The 22,500-nt window shown below is 60.8% G+C and overlaps 2 non-coding genes across 2 annotated transcripts; both read left to right on the forward strand.

The window, feature by feature from the left end:
- Window positions 1–11,511: 11,511 nt before the first annotated feature.
- LOC131861134 (5S ribosomal RNA) lies at window positions 11,512–11,630 on the forward strand. The gene has a single exon (XR_009360212.1). It is a non-coding gene; the product is annotated as a 5S ribosomal RNA (ribosomal RNA).
- Window positions 11,631–19,447: 7,817 nt separating this feature from the next.
- On the forward strand, window positions 19,448–19,566 carry LOC131861253 (5S ribosomal RNA). The gene has a single exon (XR_009360328.1). It is a non-coding gene; the product is annotated as a 5S ribosomal RNA (ribosomal RNA).
- Window positions 19,567–22,500: the final 2,934 nt, after the last annotated feature.

Below are 22,500 nucleotides of genomic sequence, written 5' to 3' on the forward strand. Positions count from 1 at the left end.
GCCTCCCCGCATAGCAATCGGGGTGTGAGGTTACGGATGCAGCATTGATAGCAATCGAGGTGTGAGGCGAAGGATGCAGAAGTGAGAGCCGAGGGATGTAGCAGAGATAGCAATCGGGGTGTGTGATGCAGAAGAGATAGCAATCGAGGTGTGCGGTGGGAAGGGCCCAGCAGCCAGAATGCATGAAGCGACGGATGAAGCAGTGATGACAACCGGGCTGTGAGGAGAGGAGGGATGCAGCCAAGAAAGCAATCAGGGCTCGAGGCAAGGGATGCATCAAGGATAGCAATCATGTTGTGAGGCGAGATTCCAAAGGCTAAACGTGAGAGGCTGCAGGGTCGACTCAGAGAGGTCTATGCATGTGAGAGGCTGAAAGCAAGGTCGACTCGGAGCGGTCTATGCATCGGGCGCGCTTGGGGCGACTACCAGTGCCAACCCCTTATCCCGCGACGCGTCCGACAAAGAGAACGTTCCAAGGCGGCAGAGGAGGTTACCAGCCGAAGGATGCAGTAGCAATAACAGGTATAGTTCCGCGGCGGCCGAGAAGACTCACCGCATAGGAATCGGGATGCGAGGCGAGGGATGCGGCGGGAAGGCCCCGACGGCTAAACGGAAGAGGCTGCAGGGCCGCCTCGGAATGGTCCAAGCATCGGATGCGATTGGGACGACTACCAGTGCCAACCCCTTATCCCGCGATGCGTCCGATACACAGATAGTTCCAAGGCGGCCGAGGAGCCTCACCGCATATCAATCGGGGTGCGAGGCGAGGGATGGGGCGGGAAGGCCCCAACGGCTAGACGGAAGAGGCTTCAGGGCCACCTCGGAATGGTCCAAGCATCGGACGCGCTTGGGGCGACTGCCAGTGCCAACCCCTTATCCCGCGATGCGTCCGATACACAGATGGTTCCAAGGCGGCCGAGGAGCCTCACCGCATAGCAATCGGGGGTGCGAGGCGAGGGATGGGGCGGGAAGGCCCCAACGGCTAGACGGAAGAGGCTTCAGGGCCGCCTAGGAATGGTCCAAGCATCGGACACGCTTGGGGCGACTACCAGTGACAGCCCCCTATCCCGCGATGCGTCCGATACGAAGATGGTTCCAAGGCGGCCGAGGAGCCTCACCGCATAGCAATCGGGGTGCGAGGTGGGGGATGCGGCGAGATGGCCCCAACGGCTAGACGGAAGAGGCCACAGGGCCGCGTCGGAATAGTCCAAGCATCGGACGCGCTTGGGGCGACTACCAGTGACAACCCCTTATCCCGCGATGCGTCCGATACGAAGATAGTTCCAAGGCGGCCGAGGAGCCTCACCGCATAGCAATCGGGGTGCGAGGTGGGGGATGCGGCGAGATGGCCCCAACGGCTAGACGGAAGAGGCTGCAGGGCCGCCTCGGAATAGTCCAAGCATCGGACGCGCTTGGGGCCACTACCAGTGACAACCCCTTATCCCGCAATGCGTCCGATACGAAGATAGTTCCAAGGCGGCCGAAGAGCCTCACCGCATAGCAATCGGGGTGCGAGGTGGGGGATGCGGCGAGATGGCCCCAACGGCTAGACGGAAGAGGCCACAGGGCCGCCTCGGAATAGTCCAAGCATCGGACGCGCTTGGGGCGACTACCAGTGACAACCCCTTATCCCGCGATGCGTCCGATACGAAGATAGTTCCCAGGCGGCCGAGGAGCCTCACCGCATAGCAATCGGGGTGCGAGGCGAGGGATGCGGCGAGATGGCCCCAAAGGCTAGACGGAAGAGGCTGCAGGGCTGCCTCGGAATAGTCCAAGCATCGGACGCGCTTGGGGCGACTACCACTGCCAACCCCTTATCCCGCGATGCGTCCGATACACAGATAGTTCCGAGGCGGCCGAGGAGGTGGGGGATGCAGCGAGATGGCCCCAACGGCTAGACGGAAGAGGCTGCAGGGCCGCCTCGGAATAGTCCAAGCATCGGACGCGCTTGGGGCGACTACCAGTGACAACCCCTTATCCCGCGATGCGTCCGATACACAGATAGTTCCGAGGCGGCCAAGGAGCCTCACCGCATAGCAATCGTGGTGCGAGGTGGGGGATGCGGCGAGATGGCCCCAACGGCTAGACGGAAGAGGCTGCAGGGCCGCCTCGGAATGGTCCAAGCATCGGATGCGCTTGGGGCGACTACCACTGCCAACCCCTTATCCCGCGATGCGTCCGATACACAGATAGTTCCAAGGCGGCCGAGGAGCCTCACAGCATAGCAATCAGGGTGCGAGGCGAGGGATGCGGCGAGAAAGCCCCAACGGCTAGAGGGAAGAGGCTTCAGGTCCGCCTCGGAATGGTCCAAGCATCGGACGCGCTTGGGGCGACTACCAGTGACAACCCCTTATCCCGCGACGCGTCCGATACACAGATAGTTCCAAGGCGGCCGAGGAGCCTCACCGCATAGCAATCGGGGTGCGAGGCGAGGGATGCGGCGAGAAGGACCCAACGGCTACACGGAAGAGGCTTCGGGGCCGCCTCGGAATGGTCCAAGCATCGGACGCGCTTGGGGCGACTACCAGTGACAACCCCTTATCCCGCGACGCGTCCGATACACAGATAGTTCCAAGGCGGCCGAGGAGCCTCACCGCATAGCAATCGGGGTGCGAGGCGAGGGATGCGGCGAGAAGGACCCAACGGCTACACGGAAGAGGCTTCGGGGCCGCCTCGGAATGGTCCAAGCATCGGACGCGCTTGGGGCGACTACCAGTGACAACCCCTTATCCCGCGACGCGTCCGATACACAGATAGTTCCAAGGCGGCCGAGGAGCCTCACCGCATAGCAATCGGGGTGCGAGGCGAGGGATGCGGCGAGAAGGACCCAACGGCTAGACGGAAGAGGCTTCGGGTCCGCCTCGGAATGGTCCAAGCATCGGACGCGCTTGGGGCGACTACCAGTGACAACCCCTTATCCCGCGACGCGTCCGATACACAGATAGTTCCAAGGCGGCCGAGGAGCCTCACCGCATAGCAATCGGGGTGCGAGGCGAGGGATGCGGCGAGAAGGACCCAACGGCTAGACGGAAGAGGCTTCGGGTCCGCCTCGGAATGGTCCAAGCATCGGACGCGCTTGGGGCGACTACCAGTGACAACCCCTTATCCCGCGACGCGTCCGATACACAGATAGTTCCAAGGCGGCCGAGGAGCCTCACCGCATAGCAATCGGGGTGCGAGGCGAGGGATGCGGCGAGAAGGACCCAACGGCTAGACGGAAGAGGCTTCGGGTCCGCCTCGGAATGGTCCAAGCATCGGACGCGCTTGGGGCGACTACCAGTGACAACCCCTTATCCCGCGACGCGTCCGATACACAGATAGTTCCGAGGCGGCCGAGGAGCCTCACCGCATAGCAATCGGGGTGCGAGGCGAAGGATGCGGCGAGAAGGACCCAACGGCTAGACGGAAGAGGCTTCAGGGCCGCCTCGGAATGGTCCAAGCATCGGACGCGCTTGGGGCGACTACCAGTGACAACCCCTTATCCCGCGACGCGTCCGATACACAGATAGTTCCGAGGCGGCCGAGGAGCCTCACCGCATAGCAATCGGGGTGCGAGGCGAGGGATGCGGCGAGAAGGACCCAACGGCTAGACGGAAGAGGCTTCAGGGCCGCCTCGGAATGGTCCAAGCATCGGACGCGCTTGGGGCGACTACCAGTGACAACCCCTTATCCCGCGACGCGTCCGATACACAGATAGTTCCGAGGCGGCCGAGGAGCCTCACCGCATAGCAATCGGGGTGCGAGGCGAGGGATGCGGCGAGAAGGACCCAACGGCTAGACGGAAGAGGCTTCAGGGCCGCCTCGGAATGGTCCAAGCATCGGACGCGCTTGGGGCGACTACCAGTGACAACCCCTTATCCCGCGACGCGTCCGATACACAGATAGTTCCGAGGCGGCCGAGGAGCCTCACCGCATAGCAATCGGGGTGCGAGGCGAGGGATGCGGCGAGAAGGACCCAACGGCTAGACGGAAGAGGCTTCAGGGCCGCCTCGGAATGGTCCAAGCATCGGACGCGCTTGGGGCGACTACCAGTGACAACCCCTTATCCCGCGACGCGTCCGATACACAGATAGTTCCGAGGCGGCCGAGGAGCCTCACCGCATAGCAATCGGGGTGCGAGGCGAGGGATGCGGCGAGAAGGACCCAACGGCTAGACGGAAGAGGCTTCAGGGCCGCCTCGGAATGGTCCAAGCATCGGACGCGCTTGGGGCGACTACCGTTGCCAACCCCTTATCCCGCGATGCGTCTGATACACAGATAGTTCCGAGGCGGCCGAGGAGCCTCACCGCATAGCAATCGGGTTGCGAGGCAGATTATTGGGAAGGGAACCCCCTGGGATGCGGCTCAAGCAGTGCCCAAAGGGACTGGAATGCGGAATCACATCGAGAGACCCAAATGCTATACGAGGGCTCAAATCGAATTATCGATTTGGCCACGACATGGACGCATCGGAACGACTACCTTTGCCGAACCACTCGCAATTGCATCCATACCGAAACCAATAGACATTTCCGTTAGAGCCCTCGCATAGCATTCGGGAATCTCGCATGCCCCTCTAAATCGACCAATGCTGGCGCTCAATGAAAATCCGAGCGCTACCACCGTTCGAGCGCCAGCATTGGTCGAGTTAGAGGGGCACGGGGGAGAATGCTCCAGTCAACACCTCCCCTATATAAGTTATTTGTCCGATTCTCGCACAACCGTAGTCTGCCTCGTCGAATCAAACAACGGTCCCAGATTCCGACTTCCGTTCCGTAGAGACCCAAAAGCTAGATGGAGGCTCGCAAGAAAGAGAGTCAGCGCATAGCAATCGGGTTTCTCGAACGTTTAGGGACCGAGCTCACTTGCGGATAGGGCAAAATCCGCCAAGCAACCCAAAAGCTAGACGGGGGCTCGAATCGAATCGCCTAGGCGGCCACAACAACGACGTGTTGGATCGACTACCAGTGCCAAACCATTCAGCAAGACTAGTCTGTGTCGAGGCCGGATAGAGATTCTCAGAGAGCGCCCGCATAGCATTTAGGAGACCTGCCGCGTCCCTCACACTCGACAAATGGTGGTGCACGTTTATAAATCCGAGCGATCCCAACCCTTTCAAGCACCAACATCGGTCGAGATAGAGGGGCACGGAGGGGGCTGCGTGAGACAACACAGTCCCCTATATAAGTTATTTGTCCGATTCTCACACATCCGAAGAATGGTCATCAAATCGGACAACAGCCCAAACTTCCGACTTCCGTCCCAGAAAGCCCAAGAGCTATCTAAAACGTTCATGGCCGGAACTCGATCGCGGCTATACCAGTCCGCCAAGCAACCCAAAAGCTAGACTGGAGCTCTAGTCGAATCACCTCTGTGGCCATTGCAAGGACGTGTTGGAGCGACTACCATTGCCGAACCATTCCGCAGGTCGAGTCCATACCAAGGCCGCATAGAGATTCACGATGAGCTCCTGCATAGCAATCAGGAGACTTGCCGTGTCCATCACAATCGATAAATCCTGGTGCAAGATTTTTGCATCCGAGCGCTCCAACCAGTCGAGCACCAGCATCAATCGACATAAACGGGCACGGGGGGAGGATGCTCGAGAACACTACCTCCCCTATATAAGTTATTTGTCCGATTCTCAAGCAGCCGAAGTCTGGTCATCGAATCGGGTCAAAGACCACAACTTCCGACTTTACCCACAATGCAAGTCATCGAATCGAACATCGGCCCCCGAGTCGGACTCCATGCGTATGTCAGGTCATCGGACCCAAATTCCGCCTTCCTGCGCATGGCGGGCCATCAATATCAACTCGGTCATCGGACCCAAACTCCGCCTTTTTGCGTATGGCACGCCTTCAAATCGGTCATCGGACCCAAATTCCGCCTTCCTGTGCATGGCGGGCCATCAACATCAACTCGGTCATCGGACCCAAATTCCGCCTTTCTGCGCATGGCACGCCATCAACTCGGTCATCGGACCCAAATTCCGCCTTCCTGCGCATGGCAGGTCATCGGACACAAATTCAGACCTCGCCAATATGCCTACGTATCGAATCGGTCATCGGACCCAACTTCCGACTTCATCCATACTGTAGGGTCTTTGAGGTTGGCGCGGTGCGCTCAACCCAGGGAGTCGACCCATCGAAGCATACACCTCCCCTATATAAGCTATTTGTCCGATTCCCACACCTGTGTAGTTTGCACCTCTGACCAGGACATCGACCCCAACTTCCGAACTCGACTGCAACGACGGCACCAGCGCCTTGGTGCGCACCTTGCGACGCACAGTCCCAACATTCGCCTTCCTGCACATGGCAGGTCATCGGACCCAAATTCCGACCTCGCGAGTATGCCTACATATCGAATCGGTCATCGGACCCAACTTCCGACTTCATCCATACCGTAGGGTCTTTGAGGTTGGCGCGGTGCGCTCAACCCGGGGAGTCGACCCAACGAAGCATACACCTCCCCTATATAAGCTATTTGTCCGATTCCCACACCTGTGTAGTTTGCACCTCCGATCAAGACATCGACCCCAACTTCCGAACTCGCCTCCAACGACCGAACCAGCGCCTTGGTGCGCACCTTGCAACGCACAGTGCCAACATTCGCCTTCCTGCACGTGGCAGGTCATCGGACCCAAATTCCGACCTCGCGAGTATGCCTACATATCGAATCGGTCATCGGACCCAACTTCCGACTTCATCCATACCGTAGGGTCTTTGAGGTTGGCGCGGTGCGCTCAACCCGGGGAGTCGACCCAACGAAGCATACACCTCCCCTATATAAGCTATTTGTCCGATTCCCACACCTGTGTAGCTTGCACCTCCGATCAGGACATCGACCCCAACTTCCGAACTCGACTAAAAAGACCGCACCAGCGCCTTGGTGTGCACCTTGCAACGCACAGTGTCAACATTCGCCTTCCTGCACATGGCAGGTCATCGGACCCAAATTCCGACCTCATGAGCATACCTACTAATCGAATTGGTCATCGGACCCAACTTCCGACTTCATCCATACCGTAGGGTCTTTGAGGTTGGCGCGGTGCGCTCAACCTGGGGAGTCGACCCATCGAAGCATACACCTCCCCTATATAAGCTATTTGTCCGATTCCGACACCTGTGTAGTTTGCACCTCCGCTCAGGACATCGACCCCAACTTCCGAACTCGCCTGCAACGACCGAACCAGCGCCTTGGTGCGCACCAAAAGTGCGCACTTTTGGAGGGCACTTTTGTGCGCTCCAAAGGTGCGCACTTTTGGAGGGCACTTTTCTGCGCTCCAAAGGTGCGCACTTTTGGAGGGCACTTTTTGGAGGGCACTTTTCTGCGCTCCAAAGGTGCGCACTTTTGGAGGGCACTTTTTGGAGGGCACTTTTCTGCGCTCCAAAGGTGCGCACTTTTGGAGGGCACTTTTTGGAGGGCACTTTTCTGCGCTCCAAAGGTGCGCACTTTTGGAGGGCACTTTTTGGAGGGCACTTTTCTGCACTCCAAAGGTGCGCACTTTTGGAGGGCACTTTTTGGAGGGCACTTTTCTGCGCTCCAAAGGTGCGCACTTTTGGAGGGCACTTTTCTGCGCTCCAAAGGTGCGCACTTTTGGAGGGCACTTTTTGGAGGGCACTTTTCTGCGCTCCAAAGGTGCGCACTTTTGGAGGGCACTTTTTGGAGGGCACTTTTCTGCGCTCCAAAGGTGCGCACTTTTGGAGGGCACTTTTTGGAGGGCACTTTTCTGCGCTCCAAAGGTGCGCACTTTTGGAGGGCACTTTTGTGCACTCCAAAGGTGCGCACTTTTGGAGGGCACTTTTCCTGTGCTCCAAAGGTGCACACCTAGGTGAGCACCTTCGACCACACCTTGTAGCACACCAAACTCTGACTTTCGACTTCATCCGCAATGCAGGGTCTTTGAGGTTGGCGCAATGCGCACAACCAGGGGAGTCGACCCATCAAACCCAACACCTCCCCTATATAAGCTATTTGTCTGATTCTCATACATGCGTAGCCTGCAGGAGCAATTAGGACATCGACCCCAACTTTCGGCTTCTAAACGAAAACAAGGTCTTTGAGGTTGGTGTAATGCGAACAACTAGGGGAGTCAACCCATCAAACCCAACACCTCCCCTATATAAGCTATTTGTCTGATTCTCATACATGTGTAGTCTACAGGAGCAATTAGGACATCGACCCCAACTTTTGACTTCTTAACGAAAACAAGGTCTTTGAGGTTGACGTAATGCGCACAACCAGGGGAGTCGACCCATCAAACCCAACACCTCCCCTATATAAGCTATTTGTCCGATTCTCATACATGTGTAGCCTGCAGGAGCCATTAGGACATTGACCCCAACTTTTGACTTCTTAACGAAAACAAGGTCTTTGAGGTTGGCGTAATGCGCACAACCAAGGGAGTTGACCCATCAAACCCAACACCTCCCCTATATAAGCTATTTGTCTGATTCTCATACATGTGTAGCCTGCAACAACGATTAGGACATCCACCCCAACTTCTGAATTCGTCTGCGTTGACCGCACCAAAGGTGCACGCCTTGGTGCTCACCAAAATCCGACTTCCGACTTCTTCTGCTATGCGGGGTCTTTGAGGTTGGCGCAGTGCGCACAACCAGGGGAGTCAACCCACCGAATGCAACACCTCCCCTATATAAGCTATTTGTCTGATTCTCATACATGCGTAGACTGCAGCAATGATTAGGACATCCACCCCAACTTTTGACTTCTTAAACAAGACAGGGTCTTTGAAGTTGGTGCAGTGCACACAACCAGGGGAGTCGACCCATCAAACGCAACACCTCCCCTATATAAAGCTATTTGTCCGATTCTCATACGTGTAGTCTGCAGCAGCGATTAGGACATCGACCCCAACTTCCGAATTCGTTTGCATTGACCGCACCAAAGGTGCACGCCTTGGTGTGCACCCTGGAGTGCACTTTGGTGCTCACCTCGGTGCACACTTTGGTGTGCACCTCGGTGTGCACCAAAGGTGCGCACCTTGGAGCGCACCAAAGGTGTACACTTTGGAGCGCACCACATAGGGTCTTTGAGAGGTTGGCGCAGTGCGCACACCAAGGTGGGTGTTGAGGTGCGTGCCGAGGTGGGTGGGTGCTAGGGTGCGCTCCATGGTGGGTGCCAGGGTGGGTGCGTGCTAGGGTGGATTCCAAAGAGGGTCATAGGGTGGGTGCCAAGGTGGGTTGGTGATATAGTGGGTTCAAAGGTGGGTACTAGGGTGGGTTCCAAGGTGGGTCACAAGTTGGGTGCCAGGATGCGTGGGTGTTAGGTTGGGTGCCAAGGTGGGCTCCTGCGTGGGTGGGTGCTAGGGTGGGTTTCAAGGTGGACGCGAGGGCGGGTGCCAAGGTGGGTAACAAGTTGGGTGTTAGGATGGGTGAGTGCTAGAGTGGGTGCCAAGGTGGGTGGGTGCTAAGGTGGATGCCAAGGTGGTTCACAGGGTGGGTGGGTTCTAGGGTGAGTTCCAAGGTGGGTCACAGGTTCAGTGCTAGGGTGGGTGTCAAGGCGGGTGTCGAGGTGCCTGGGTGCTAGGGTGTGGATGCCAATGTGGGTCATAGGGTGGGTACTAGGGTGGGCTGCAATGTGGGTGCCAAGGTGGGTAACATGCTCGGTGGGTTCTAAATTGGGTGCCAGGGTGGGTGTGCACCCACCTTGCCCGAGGTGGGTGCCAAGGTGCCAGTGTGGGTGGGTGCTAAGGTGGATGCCAAGGTGGGTGAGAAGGTGGGTGATAGGTTGAGTGGTAGGATGGGTGGGTGCCAAGATGGGTCACAGGGTGGGTGCAAGGGTGGGTAGGTGCTAGGGTTGGTGTCAGGGTGGGTGGGTGCTAGGTTGGGTTCCAAGGTGGGTGCGAGGGTGAGTGTCAAGGTGGGTCACAGGTTAGGTGCTAGGATGGGTGAGTGCTAGGGTGCAAAGGTGCCAGGGTGGGTGCTAGGATGGGTCGATGCTAGGGTGAGTGGCAAGGTGGGTCCACAAGTGTCAAGGTGGGTGCCGAGGTGGGTGCCAAGTCGGCGACTGCTATGGTGGATGCCAAGGTGGGTCACGGGGTGGGTGCCAAGTTGCTAGGTTGGGTTCCAAGGTGGGTGCCAACGTGGGTGCTAGGGTGCGTGGGTTAAAGGGTGTGTCACAACGTGGGTGCCAGGATGGGTGCGCACCCACACTGGCCAAGACGGGTGCGGGTGCAAGGTTGGGTTCCAAGCCCGGTCACAGGCTGGGTGCTAGGATGGGTGGGTGCCAAGGTGGGCACCAGGGTGGGTGCACCCACCCTGGCCAAGGTGGGTCACGGGGTGGGTCCTAGGGTGGGTAACGGGGTGGGTACTAAGGTGCGTGCCAAGGTGGGTCATAGGGTGGGTGCCAAGGTGGGCACCAGGGTGGGTGTGCACCAACCCTAGCCAGGGTAGGTCACGGGGTGGTTGTCGGGGTGGGCGTCAAGGAGCCAAGGTGGGTGGCAAGTAGCCAAGTTGCGTGCCAAGGTGGGTGTCGGGGTGGGTGCCAAGGATCCAAGGTGGGTGCCAAGGAACCAAGGTGGGTGTCTGGGTGGGTGCCGAGGTGGGAGCCAGGGTGGGTCCCAAGGTGAGTGCAAAGGTGGGTGCCAGGGTCAAGGTGAGTGCCAATGTGGGTTCCAAGGTGCCAGGGTCAGGGTGAGTGCCAATGTGGGTTCAAAGGTGCTAAGTTGGGTGCGAGGTTGGGTGCGAGGGTGGGTGGGTGCCAAGGTGTGCTAGGTGGAAGCCCGGGTGGGTCGGCATCCCATGGGTGTCGAGTTGGGTGCCTGATGGGTGCTTCTTGTCAAGTTTTAGTCGTCGGGACTCATTTCGAGCCTTAGAGGTCGTTTCTTGTCCGGTTGCCCTGTCTTCGACCTGGGAACCCAATTTTGGTCCTCGGGTCCCATTTTTTTTTGTCTCGCATCCCACTTTTGGCCTGTGGCCTTTTCGGGGTCGATTCTCGTTTTGGGCATCAGAGCATGTTTCTTCTCCTAAAACCCAATATTTGTTTATTAAGTCTCGGAACACATTTTTGTTCTCGTGGACCCATCATGGGTCTTGGAACGCATTTGTGGTCCTTGGGTCCCATTTTGCATCCCGAAACTTGTGTTTTGGTGCTTGATCCCTATTTTGGGTGCCCACCTTGCACCAAGTGCGCACCCGGGGCAAACCGAGCGCCTTGGTGCACCGGGGCAAGATCGAGCGTGCACCCGAGGCGCCCCGAACATGCACCAAGGTGCACTCGGCCCACATGTGAGCGCAGGTCGTTGCGCCCGAGGTGGTGTGTGGGCACCGCGTTGCAGACGGGACACTGCACGCACACGACGCCCCCTCCAGGTGCACGCACGTAGGCCGGGCCGGGTGCACACCCGACGCCCTAGCAAGGTGCGCGCACCCGGGCAGGGCTCACACTTGGCGAACGGGGCGCACTTCGCGAGGGAGGGTGTGCACCTCGATGGGGGTGGGTGGCCGGGGTGGATTCGCACGTGGGTCGCGGTTTGCTAAGTACACACTGCGACAAGCTCATAACGGGTGCGATCATACCAGCATTAGTGCACCGGATCCCATCAGAACTCCGCAGTTAAGCGCGCTTGGGCCGGAGTAGTACTGGGATGGGTGACCTCCCGGGAAGTCCCGGTGTTGCACCCTTTTTTAGTTTTTCGCCGGGCGTCGCAATGCTATTTGAATAAACCTTTTGCCCGTTTGCGTTCTCGTCGGGGCCGGGCCGGGCCGGGGTGCGCTGCCCGCACTACCGCGCGCGCGGGGGCGACACCGAGCGCGCACCCGAGGCACCCCGAGCACACAGGCCACGGTGCAACCCGGGCGTTGTGCGCGCACCCCGGTGCGCCCGAGGTGCTGCGCGCGCACCCAGGTGAAATCGGTGTGCACCTCGGCCAGTGCGCGCTCGGTCGAGTCGCGCACGTTGGCCAAGGTGCACGGTGATGTTTCTTACTCTAAGGTTCCGCACCAGACGCCCGGGACAGGTGAGCGAAGCTGGGCGGGGCCGGGTGCGCGGCCGGGGCAGGTGCACGCAGCTGGAGAGAGCTTTGGAGCACACTTCGGAGCGCACCAATGATGCGCTCCATTCAAAAGTTTCCTGAAAAGGCAAAAAAAGTTGAGATTATAGAATTTCCCACTTGAGAGATTGTAAAAAAAAAAAATTTAAAATGAAGGAAACGCGGGTGCCAAGGTGTGCGCAGCCCAGCCAAGGTGTGCGCACCAAGGCGCCCACCCTGGCGAAGGTGCACGCAAGGTGCGCACCCGAGGCAAACCGGACAATTAACCCAACTTTCGACTTCGCGCGCACCTTGGAGCGCACTTCGGAGCGCTCCTTGGTGCGCACCAATCTTGGGCACCTCGGAGTGCACCATGGCGCCCACCAAGGTGCGCACCCGGGGCAAACCGAGCTCCAACTTCGTGCGCACCTTGGAGCGCACGAAAGGTGCGCACCATGGCGCCCACCAAGGTGCGCAGCCCAGCCAAGGCGTGCGCATCAAGGTGCGCACCCTGGCGAAGGTGCGCACCCGGGGCAAACCGAGCTCCGACTTCGTGCGCACCTTGGAGCGCACAAAAGGTGCGCAACCCAGCCAAGGTGTGCGCACCCCGGTCAAACCGAGCTCCGAATCGTGCGCACCAGAGGTGCACGCCATCGTGCGCACCTTGGAGCACACTTCGGAGCCCTCCTTGGTGCGCGCCGATGTTGCGCACCTCGGAGCGCACCCGGGGAAAACAATGCAATTAACCCGACTTTCGACTTCGTGGGCACCTCGGAGCGCTCTCGGGTTCGCACCTCGGAGCACACCGAGGTGCGCACCTTTGATGCGCTGCCTTCACCAATTTCCAGAAAAGGCAAGAAAACATTGAGAAGGTGTGCGCACCGAGGTGCCCACCCTGGCGAAGGTGCACGCGAGGTGCGCACCCGGGGCAAACCGGGCTCCGACTTCGTGCACGCCGCACCTTGGAGCACACTTCGGAGCGCTCCTTGGTGCGCACCAGGGCGCGCAACCCAGCCGAGGTGCCCACCCCGGCGAAGGTGCACGCGAGGTGCGCACCCGGGGCAAACCGGGCTCCGACTTCGTGCACGCCATGGTGCCCACCGCGGCGAAGGTGCACGCGAGGTGCGCACCCGGGGCAAACCGGGCTCCGACTTCGTGCACGCCGCACCTTGGAGCACACTTCGGAGCGCTCCTTGGTGCGCACCATGGTGCCCACCAGGGCGCGCAACCCCGCCGAAGGTGCACGCGAGGTGCGCACCCGGGGCAAACCGGGCTCCGACTTCGTGCACGCCGCACCTTGGAGCACACTTCGGAGCGCTCCTTGGTGCGCACCATGGTGCCCACCAGGGCGCGCAACCCCGCCGAAGGTGCACGCGAGGTGCGCACCCGGGGCAAACCGGGCTCCGACTTCGTGCACGCCATGGTGCGCACCGCGGCGAAGGTGCGCACCCGGGGCAAACCGGGCTCCGACTTCGTGCACGCCGCACCTTGGAGCACACTTCGGAGCGCTCCTTGGTGCGCACCAGGGCGCGCAACCCAGCCGAGGTGCCCACCCCGGCGAAGGTGCACGCGAGGTGCGTACCCGAGGCAAACCGGGCTCCGACTTCGTGCACGCCGCACCTTGGAGCACACTTCGGAGCGCTCCTTGGTGCGCACCATGGTGCCCACCAGGCCGCGCAACCCAGCCAAGGTGTGCGCACCAAGGTGCACGCGAGGTGCGCACCCGGGGCAAACCGGGGTCCGACTTCGTGCACGCCGCACCTTGGAGCACACATCGGGGCGCTCCCGGGTTCGCACCGGCGTTGCGCACCGTGGTGGGCACCTCGGAGCACACCAAGGTGGGCAGCGAGGTGCGCACCTTTGATGCGATGCCTTCACTAATTTCCATAAAAGGCAAAAAAAAAACGAGATTTTAAAATTTCCGTTTTGAAAGATAGTGAGAAAAAGGGAATGCTGGTGCCATCTTGAGCCCGCCCTGGTGCGCAGCCCAGCCAAGGTGTGCGCACCAAGGTGCCCACCCTGGCGAAGGTGCGCGCCCGGGCAATTAACCCAACTTCCAACTTCGCGCGCGCCAGGGTGGGAGCGCACCCAACAACCGGGCCTGGGAAGAGCCAATGCGAGAAACCCCACCAAACGCTCTGACAAAAAAAGAGGGGGCGCTCCAGTAACCCCGCTTCGGAGCGCACCCTGGGCAAACCCAGCCAAGGTGCCCACCCCGGCCAAGGTGCAGGCGAGGTGCGCACCCGGGGCAAACCGGGCTCCGACAACGTGCACGCCGCACCTTGGAGCACACTTCGTAGCGCTCCCGGGTGCGCACCTCAGAGCACACCAAGGTGGGCAGCGAGGTGCGCACCTTTGATGCGCTGCCTTCACTAATTTCCAGAAAAGGCAAAAAAAAAAGGAGATTTTAAAATTTCCGTTTTGAAAGATAGTGAAAAAAACGGAACGCGCGTGCCATCTTGAGCCCGCCCTGGTGCGCAGCCCAGGTAAGGTGCCCACCCTGGCAAAGGTGCGCACCCGGGCAATTAACCCTACTTCCGACTTCGTGCGCGCCAGGGTGGCAACCGGGCCTCGGAAGAGCCAATGCGAGAAACCCCACCAAACGCTCCGACAAAAAAAGAGGCGGCGCTCCAATAACCCCGCTTCGGAGCGCAGCCGGGGCAAACCCAGCCAAGGTGCCCACCCCGACGAAGGTGCACGCGAGGTGCGCACCCGGGGCAAACCGGGCTCCGACAACGTGCACGCAGCACCTTGGAGCACACTTCGAAGCACTCCCGGGTGCCCACCGGCGTTGCGCACCGTGGTGGGCAGCGAGGTGCGCACCTTTGATGCGCTGCCTTCACTAATTTCCAGAAAAAGGCAAAAAAAAATGAGATTTTAAAATTTCCGTTTTGAAAGATAGTGAAAAAAAAGGAACGCGGGTGCCATCTTGAGCCCGCCCTGGTGCGCAGCCCAGGCAAGGCATGCGCACCAAGGTGCCCACCCGAGGTGCACACCCGGGGCAAACCGGGCTCCGACTTCGTGCAGGCCGCACCTTGGAGCACACTTCGGAGCGCTCCTTGGTGCGCACCATGGTGCCCACCAGGGCGCGCAACCCAGCCAAGGTCTGCACACCAAGGTGCCCACCCCGGCGAAGGTGCACGCGAGGTGCGCACCCGGGGCAAACCGGGCTCCGACTTCGTGCACGCCATGGTGCCCACCGCGGCGAAGGTGCACGCGAGGTGCGCACCCGGGGCAAACCGGGCTCCGACTTCGTGCACGCCGCACCTTGGAGCACACTTCGGAGCGCTCCTTGGTGCGCACCATGGTGCCCACCAGGGCGCGCAACCCAGCCAAGGTGTGCGCACCAAGGTGCACGCGAGGTGCGCACCCGGGGCAAACCGGGGTCCGACTTCGTGCACGCCGCACCTTGGAGCACACATCGGAGCGCTCCCAGGTTCGCACCAGCGTTGCGCACCTTTGATGCGCTGCCTTCACTAATTTCCAGAAAAGGCAAAAAAAAACGAGATTTTAAAATTTCCGTTCTGAAAGATAGTGAAAAAAACGGAACGCGGGTGCCATCTTGAGCCCTTCCTGGTGCGCAGCCCAGGCAAGTTGTGCGCACCAAGGTGCCCACCCTGGCGGAGGTGCGCGCCCGGGGCAATCCGGGCTCCGACTTCGTGCACTGCATGGTGCCCACCAAGGCGCGCAACCCAGCCAAGGTGCCCACCGCAGCGAAGGTGCACGCGAGGTGCGCACGCGAGGTGCACACCCGGGGCAAACCGGGCTCCGACTTCGTGCACGCCGCACCTTGGAGCACACTTCAGAGCGCTCCTTGGTGCGCACCAGGGCGCGCAACCCAGCCGAGGTGCCCACCCCGGCGAAGGTGCACGCGAGGTGCGCACCCGGGGCAAACCGGGCTCCGACTTCGTGCACGCCATGGTGCCCACCGCGGCGAAGGTGCGCACCCGGGGCAAACCGGGCTCCGACTTCGTGCACGCCGCACCTTGGAGCACACTTCGGAGCGCTCCTTGGTGCGCACCATGGTGCCCACCAGGCCGCGCAACCCAGCCAAGGTGTGCGCACCAAGGTGCACGCGAGGTGCGCACCCGGGGCAAACCGGGGTCCGACTTCGTGCACGCCGCACCTTGGAGCACACATCGGGGCGCTCCCGGGTTCGCACCGGCGTTGCGCACCGTGGTGGGCACCTCGGAGCACACCAAGGTGGGCAGCGAGGTGCGCACCTTTGATGCGATGCCTTCACTAATTTCCATAAAAGGCAAAAAAAAAACGAGATTTTAAAATTTCCGTTTTGAAAGATAGTGAGAAAAAGGGAATGCTGGTGCCATCTTGAGCCCGCCCTGGTGCGCAGCCCAGCCAAGGTTTGCGCACCAAGGTGCCCACCCTGGCGAAGGTGCGCGCCCGGGCAATTAACCCAACTTCCAACTTCGCGCGCGCCAGGGTGGGAGCGCACCCAACAACCGGGCCTGGGAAGAGCCAATGCGAGAAACCCCACCAAACTCTCTGACAAAAAAAGAGGGGGCGCTCCAGTAACCCCGCTTCGGAGCGCACCCTGGGCAAACCCAGCCAAGGTGCCCACCCCGGCCAAGGTGCAGGCGAGGTGCGCACCCGGGGCAAACCGGGCTCCGACAACGTGCACGCCGCACCTTGGAGCACACTTCGTAGCGCTCCCGGGTGCGCACCTCAGAGCACACCAAGGTGGGCAGCGAGGTGCGCACCTTTGATGCGCTGCCTTCACTAATTTCCAGAAAAGGCAAAAAAAAAAGGAGATTTTAAAATTTCCGTTTTGAAAGATAGTGAAAAAAACGGAACGCGCGTGCCATCTTGAGCCCGCCCTGGTGCGCAGCCCAGGTAAGGTGCCACCCTGGCAAAGGTGCGCACCCGGGCAATTAACCCTACTTCCGACTTCGTGCGCGCCAGGGTGGCAACCGGGCCTCGGAAGAGCCAATGCGAGAAACCCCACCAAACGCTCCGACAAAAAAAGAGGCGGCGCTCCAATAACCCCGCTTCGGAGCGCAGCCGGGGCAAACCAAGCCAAGGTGCCCACCCCGACGAAGGTGCACGCGAGGTGCGCACCCGGGGCAAACCGGGCTCCGACAACGTGCACGCAGCACCTTGGAGCACACTTCGAAGCACTCCCGGGTGCCCACCGGCGTTGCGCACCGTGGTGGGCAGCGAGGTGCGCACCTTTGATGCGCTGCCTTCACTAATTTCCAGAAAAAGGCAAAAAAAAATGAGATTTTAAAATTTCCGTTTTGAAAGATAGTGAAAAAAAAGGAACGCGGGTGCCATCTTGAGCCCGCCCTGGTGCGCAGCCCAGGCAAGGCATGCGCACCAAGGTGCCCACCCGAGGTGCACACCCGGGGCAAACCGGGCTCCGACTTCGTGCAGGCCGCACCTTGGAGCACACTTCGGAGCGCTCCTTGGTGCGCACCATGGTGCCCACCAGGGCGCACCCGAGGCAAACCGGGCTCCGACTTCGTGCACGCCGCACCTTGGAGCACACATCGGAGCGCTCCCAGGTTCGCACCAGCGTTGCGCACCTTTGATGCGCTGCCTTCACTAATTTCCAGAAAAGGCAAAAAAAAACGATATTTTAAAATTTCCGTTCTGAAAGATAGTGAAAAAAACGGAACGCGGGTGCCATCTTGAGCCCTTCCTGATGCGCAGCCCAGGCAAGTTGTGCGCACCAAGGTGCCCACCCTGGCGGAGGTGCGCGCCCGGGGCAAACCGGGCTCCGACTTCGTGCACTGCATGGTGCCCACCAAGGCGCGCAACCCAGCCAAGGTGCCCACCGCAGCGAAGGTGCACGCGAGGTGCGCACCCGAGGTGCACACCCGGGGCAAACCGGGCTCCGACTTCGTGCACGCCGCACCTTGGAGCACACTTCAGAGCGCTCCTTGGTACGCACCAGGGCGCGCAACCCAGCCAAGGTGCTCACCCCGGCGAAGGTGCACGCGAGGTGCGCACCCGGGGCAAACCGGGCTCGGACTTCGTGCACGCCGCACCTTGGAGCACACATCGGAGCGCTCCCGGGTTCGCACCAGCATTGCGCACCTTTGATGCGCTGCCTTCACTAATTTCCAGAAAAGGCAAAAAAAAGAAAAAAATGAGATTTTAAAATTTCCGTTTTGAAAGATAGTAAAAAAAACGGAACGCGGGTGCCATCTTGAGCCCGCCCTGGTGTGCAGCCCAGGCAAGTTGTGCGCACCAAGGCACCCACCCTGGCCAAGGTGGGTCACGGGGTGGGTCCTAGGGTGGGTAACGGGGTGGGTACTAAGGTGCGTGCCAAGGTGGGTCATAGGGTGGGTGCCAAGGTGGGCACCAGGGTGGGTGTGCACCAACCCTAGCCAGGGTAGGTCACGGGGTGGTTGTCGGGGTGGGCGTCAAGGAGCCAAGGTGGGTGGCAAGTAGCCAAGTTGCGTGCCAAGGTGGGTGTCGGGGTGGGTGCCAAGGATCCAAGGTGGGTGCCAAGGAACCAAGGTGGGTGTCTGGGTGGGTGCCGAGGTGGGAGCCAGGGTGGGTCCCAAGGTGAGTGCAAAGGTGGGTGCCAGGGTCAAGGTGAGTGCCAATGTGGGTTCCAAGGTGCCAGGGTCAGGGTGAGTGCCAATGTGGGTTCAAAGGTGCTAAGTTGGGTGCGAGGTTGGGTGCGAGGGTGGGTGGGTGCCAAGGTGTGCTAGGTGGAAGCCCGGGTGGGTCGGCATCCCATGGGTGTCGAGTTGGGTGCCTGATGGGTGCTTCTTGTCAAGTTTTAGTCGTCGGGACTCATTTCGAGCCTTAGAGGTCGTTTCTTGTCCGGTTGCCCTGTCTTCGACCTGGGAACCCAATTTTGGTCCTCGGGTCCCATTTTTTTTTGTCTCGCATCCCACTTTTGGCCTGTGGCCTTTTCGGGGTCGATTCTCGTTTTGGGCATCAGAGCATGTTTCTTCTCCTAAAACCCAATATTTGTTTATTAAGTCTCGGAACACATTTTTGTTCTCGTGGACCCATCATGGGTCTTGGAACGCATTTGTGGTCCTTGGGTCCCATTTTGCATCCCGAAACTTGTGTTTTGGTGCTTGATCCCTATTTTGGGTGCCCACCTTGCACCAAGTGCGCACCCGGGGCAAACCGAGCGCCTTGGTGCACCGGGGCAAGATCGAGCGTGCACCCGAGGCGCCCCGAACATGCACCAAGGTGCACTCGGCCCACATGTGAGCGCAGGTCGTTGCGCCCGAGGTGGTGTGTGGGCACCGCGTTGCAGACGGGACACTGCACGCACACGACGCCCCCTCCAGGTGCACGCACGTAGGCCGGGCCGGGTGCACACCCGACGCCCTAGCAAGGTGCGCGCACCCGGGCAGGGCTCACACTTGGCGAACGGGGCGCACTTCGCGAGGGAGGGTGTGCACCTCGACGGGGGTGGGTGGCCGGGGTGGATTCGCACGTGGGTCGCGGTTTGCTAAGTACACACTGCGACAAGCTCATAACGGGTGCGATCATACCAGCGTTAGTGCACCGGATCCCATCAGAACTCCGCAGTTAAGCGCGCTTGGGCCGGAGTAGTACTGGGATGGGTGACCTCCCGGGAAGTCCCGGTGTTGCACCCTTTTTTAGTTTTTCGCCGGGCGTCGCAATGCTATTTGAATAAACCTTTTGCCCGTTTGCGTTCTCGTCGGGGCCGGGCCGGGCCGGGGTGCGCTGCCCGCACTACCGCGCGCGCGGGGGCGACACCGAGCGCGCACCCGAGGCGCCCCGAGCACACAGGCCACGGTGCAACCCGGGCGTTGTGCGCGCACCCCGGTGCGCCCGAGGTGCTGCGCGCGCACCCAGGTGAAATCGGTGTGCACCTCGGCCAGTGCGCGCTCGGTCGAGTCGCGCACGTTGGCCAAGGTGCACGGTGATGTTTCTTACTCTAAGGTTCCGCACCAGACGCCCGGGACAGGTGAGCGAAGCTGGGCGGGGCCGGGTGCGCGGCCGGGGCAGGTGCACGCAGCTGGAGAGAGCTTTGGAGCACACTTCGGAGCGCACCAATGATGCGCTCCATTCAAAAGTTTCCTGAAAAGGCAAAAAAAGTTGAGATTATAGAATTTCCCACTTGAGAGATTGTAAAAAAAAAAAATTTAAAATGAAGGAAACGCGGGTGCCAAGGTGTGCGCAGCCCAGCCAAGGTGTGCGCACCAAGGCGCCCACCCTGGCGAAGGTGCACGCAAGGTGCGCACCCGAGGCAAACCGGACAATTAACCCAACTTTCGACTTCGCGCGCACCTTGGAGCGCACTTCGGAGCGCTCCTTGGTGCGCACCAATCTTGGGCACCTCGGAGTGCACCATGGCGCCCACCAAGGTGCGCACCCGGGGCAAACCGAGCTCCGACTTCGTGCGCACCTTGGAGCGCACGAAAGGTGCGCACCATGGCGCCCACCAAGGTGCGCAGCCCAGCCAAGGCGTGCGCATCAAGGTGCGCACCCTGGCGAAGGTGCGCACCCGGGGCAAACCGAGCTCCGACTTCGTGCGCACCTTGGAGCGCACAAAAGGTGCGCAACCCAGCCAAGGTGTGCGCACCCCGGTCAAACCGAGCTCCGAATCGTGCGCACCAGAGGTGCACGCCATCGTGCGCACCTTGGAGCACACTTCGGAGCCCTCCTTGGTGCGCGCCGATGTTGCGCACCTCGGAGCGCACCCGGGGAAAACAATGCAATTAACCCGACTTTCGACTTCGTGGGCACCTCGGAGCGCTCTCGGGTTCGCACCTCGGAGCACACCGAGGTGCGCACCTTTGATGCGCTGCCTTCACCAATTTCCAGAAAAGGCAAGAAAACATTGAGAAGGTGTGCGCACCGAAGTGCCCACCCTGGCGAAGGTGCACGCGAGGTGCGCACCCGGGGCAAACCGGGCTCCGACTTCGTGCACGCCGCACCTTGGAGCACACTTCGGAGCGCTCCTTGGTGCGCACCAGGGCGCGCAACCTAGCCGAGGTGCCCACCCCGGCGAAGGTGCACGCGAGGTGCGCACCCGGGGCAAACCGGGCTCCGACTTCGTGCACGCCATGGTGCCCACCGCGGCGAAGGTGCACGCGAGGTGCGCACCCGGGGCAAACCGGGCTCCGACTTCGTGCACGCCGCACCTTGGAGCACACTTCGGAGCGCTCCTTGGTGCGCACCATGGTGCCCACCAGGGCGCGCAACCCCGCCGAAGGTGCACGCGAGGTGCGCACCCGGGGCAAACCGGGCTCCGACTTCGTGCACGCCGCACCTTGGAGCACACTTCGGAGCGCTCCTTGGTGCGCACCATGGTGCCCACCAGGGCGCGCAACCCCGCCGAAGGTGCACGCGAGGTGCGCACCCGGGGCAAACCGGGCTCCGACTTCGTGCACGCCATGGTGCGCACCGCGGCGAAGGTGCGCACCCGGGGCAAACCGGGCTCCGACTTCGTGCACGCCGCACCTTGGAGCACACTTCGGAGCGCTCCTTGGTGCGCACCAGGGCGCGCAACCCAGCCGAGGTGCCCACCCCGGCGAAGGTGCACGCGAGGTGCGTACCCGGGGCAAACCGGGCTCCGACTTCGTGCACGCCGCACCTTGGAGCACACTTCGGAGCGCTCCTTGGTGCGCACCATGGTGCCCACCAGGCCGCGCAACCCAGCCAAGGTGTGCGCACCAAGGTGCACGCGAGGTGCGCACCCGGGGCAAACCGGGGTCCGACTTCGTGCACGCCGCACCTTGGAGCACACATCGGGGCGCTCCCGGGTTCGCACCGGCGTTGCGCACCGTGGTGGGCACCTCGGAGCACACCAAGGTGGGCAGCGAGGTGCGCACCTTTGATGCGATGCCTTCACTAATTTCCATAAAAGGCAAAAAAAAAACGAGATTTTAAAATTTCCGTTTTGAAAGATAGTGAGAAAAAGGGAATGCTGGTGCCATCTTGAGCCCGCCCTGGTGCGCAGCCCAGCCAAGGTGTGCGCACCAAGGTGCCCACCCTGGCGAAGGTGCGCGCCCGGGCAATTAACCCAACTTCCAACTTCGCGCGCGCCAGGGTGGGAGCGCACCCAACAACCGGGCCTGGGAAGAGCCAATGCGAGAAACCCCACCAAACGCTCTGACAAAAAAAGAGGGGGCGCTCCAGTAACCCCGCTTCGGAGCGCACCCTGGGCAAACCCAGCCAAGGTGCCCACCCCGGCCAAGGTGCAGGCGAGGTGCGCACCCGGGGCAAACCGGGCTCCGACAACGTGCACGCCGCACCTTGGAGCACACTTCGTAGCGCTCCCGGGTGCGCACCTCAGAGCACACCAAGGTGGGCAGCGAGGTGCGCACCTTTGATGCGCTGCCTTCACTAATTTCCAGAAAAGGCAAAAAAAAAAGGAGATTTTAAAATTTCCGTTTTGAAAGATAGTGAAAAAAACGGAACGCGCGTGCCATCTTGAGCCCGCCCTGGTGCGCAGCCCAGGTAAGGTGCCCACCCTGGCAAAGGTGCGCACCCGGGCAATTAACCCTACTTCCGACTTCGTGCGCGCCAGGGTGGCAACCGGGCCTCGGAAGAGCCAATGC

This window comes from Cryptomeria japonica, unplaced genomic scaffold (genome assembly GCF_030272615.1).
Source record: "Cryptomeria japonica unplaced genomic scaffold, Sugi_1.0 HiC_scaffold_24, whole genome shotgun sequence".
Classification (NCBI taxonomy): domain Eukaryota; kingdom Viridiplantae; phylum Streptophyta; class Pinopsida; order Cupressales; family Cupressaceae; genus Cryptomeria; species Cryptomeria japonica.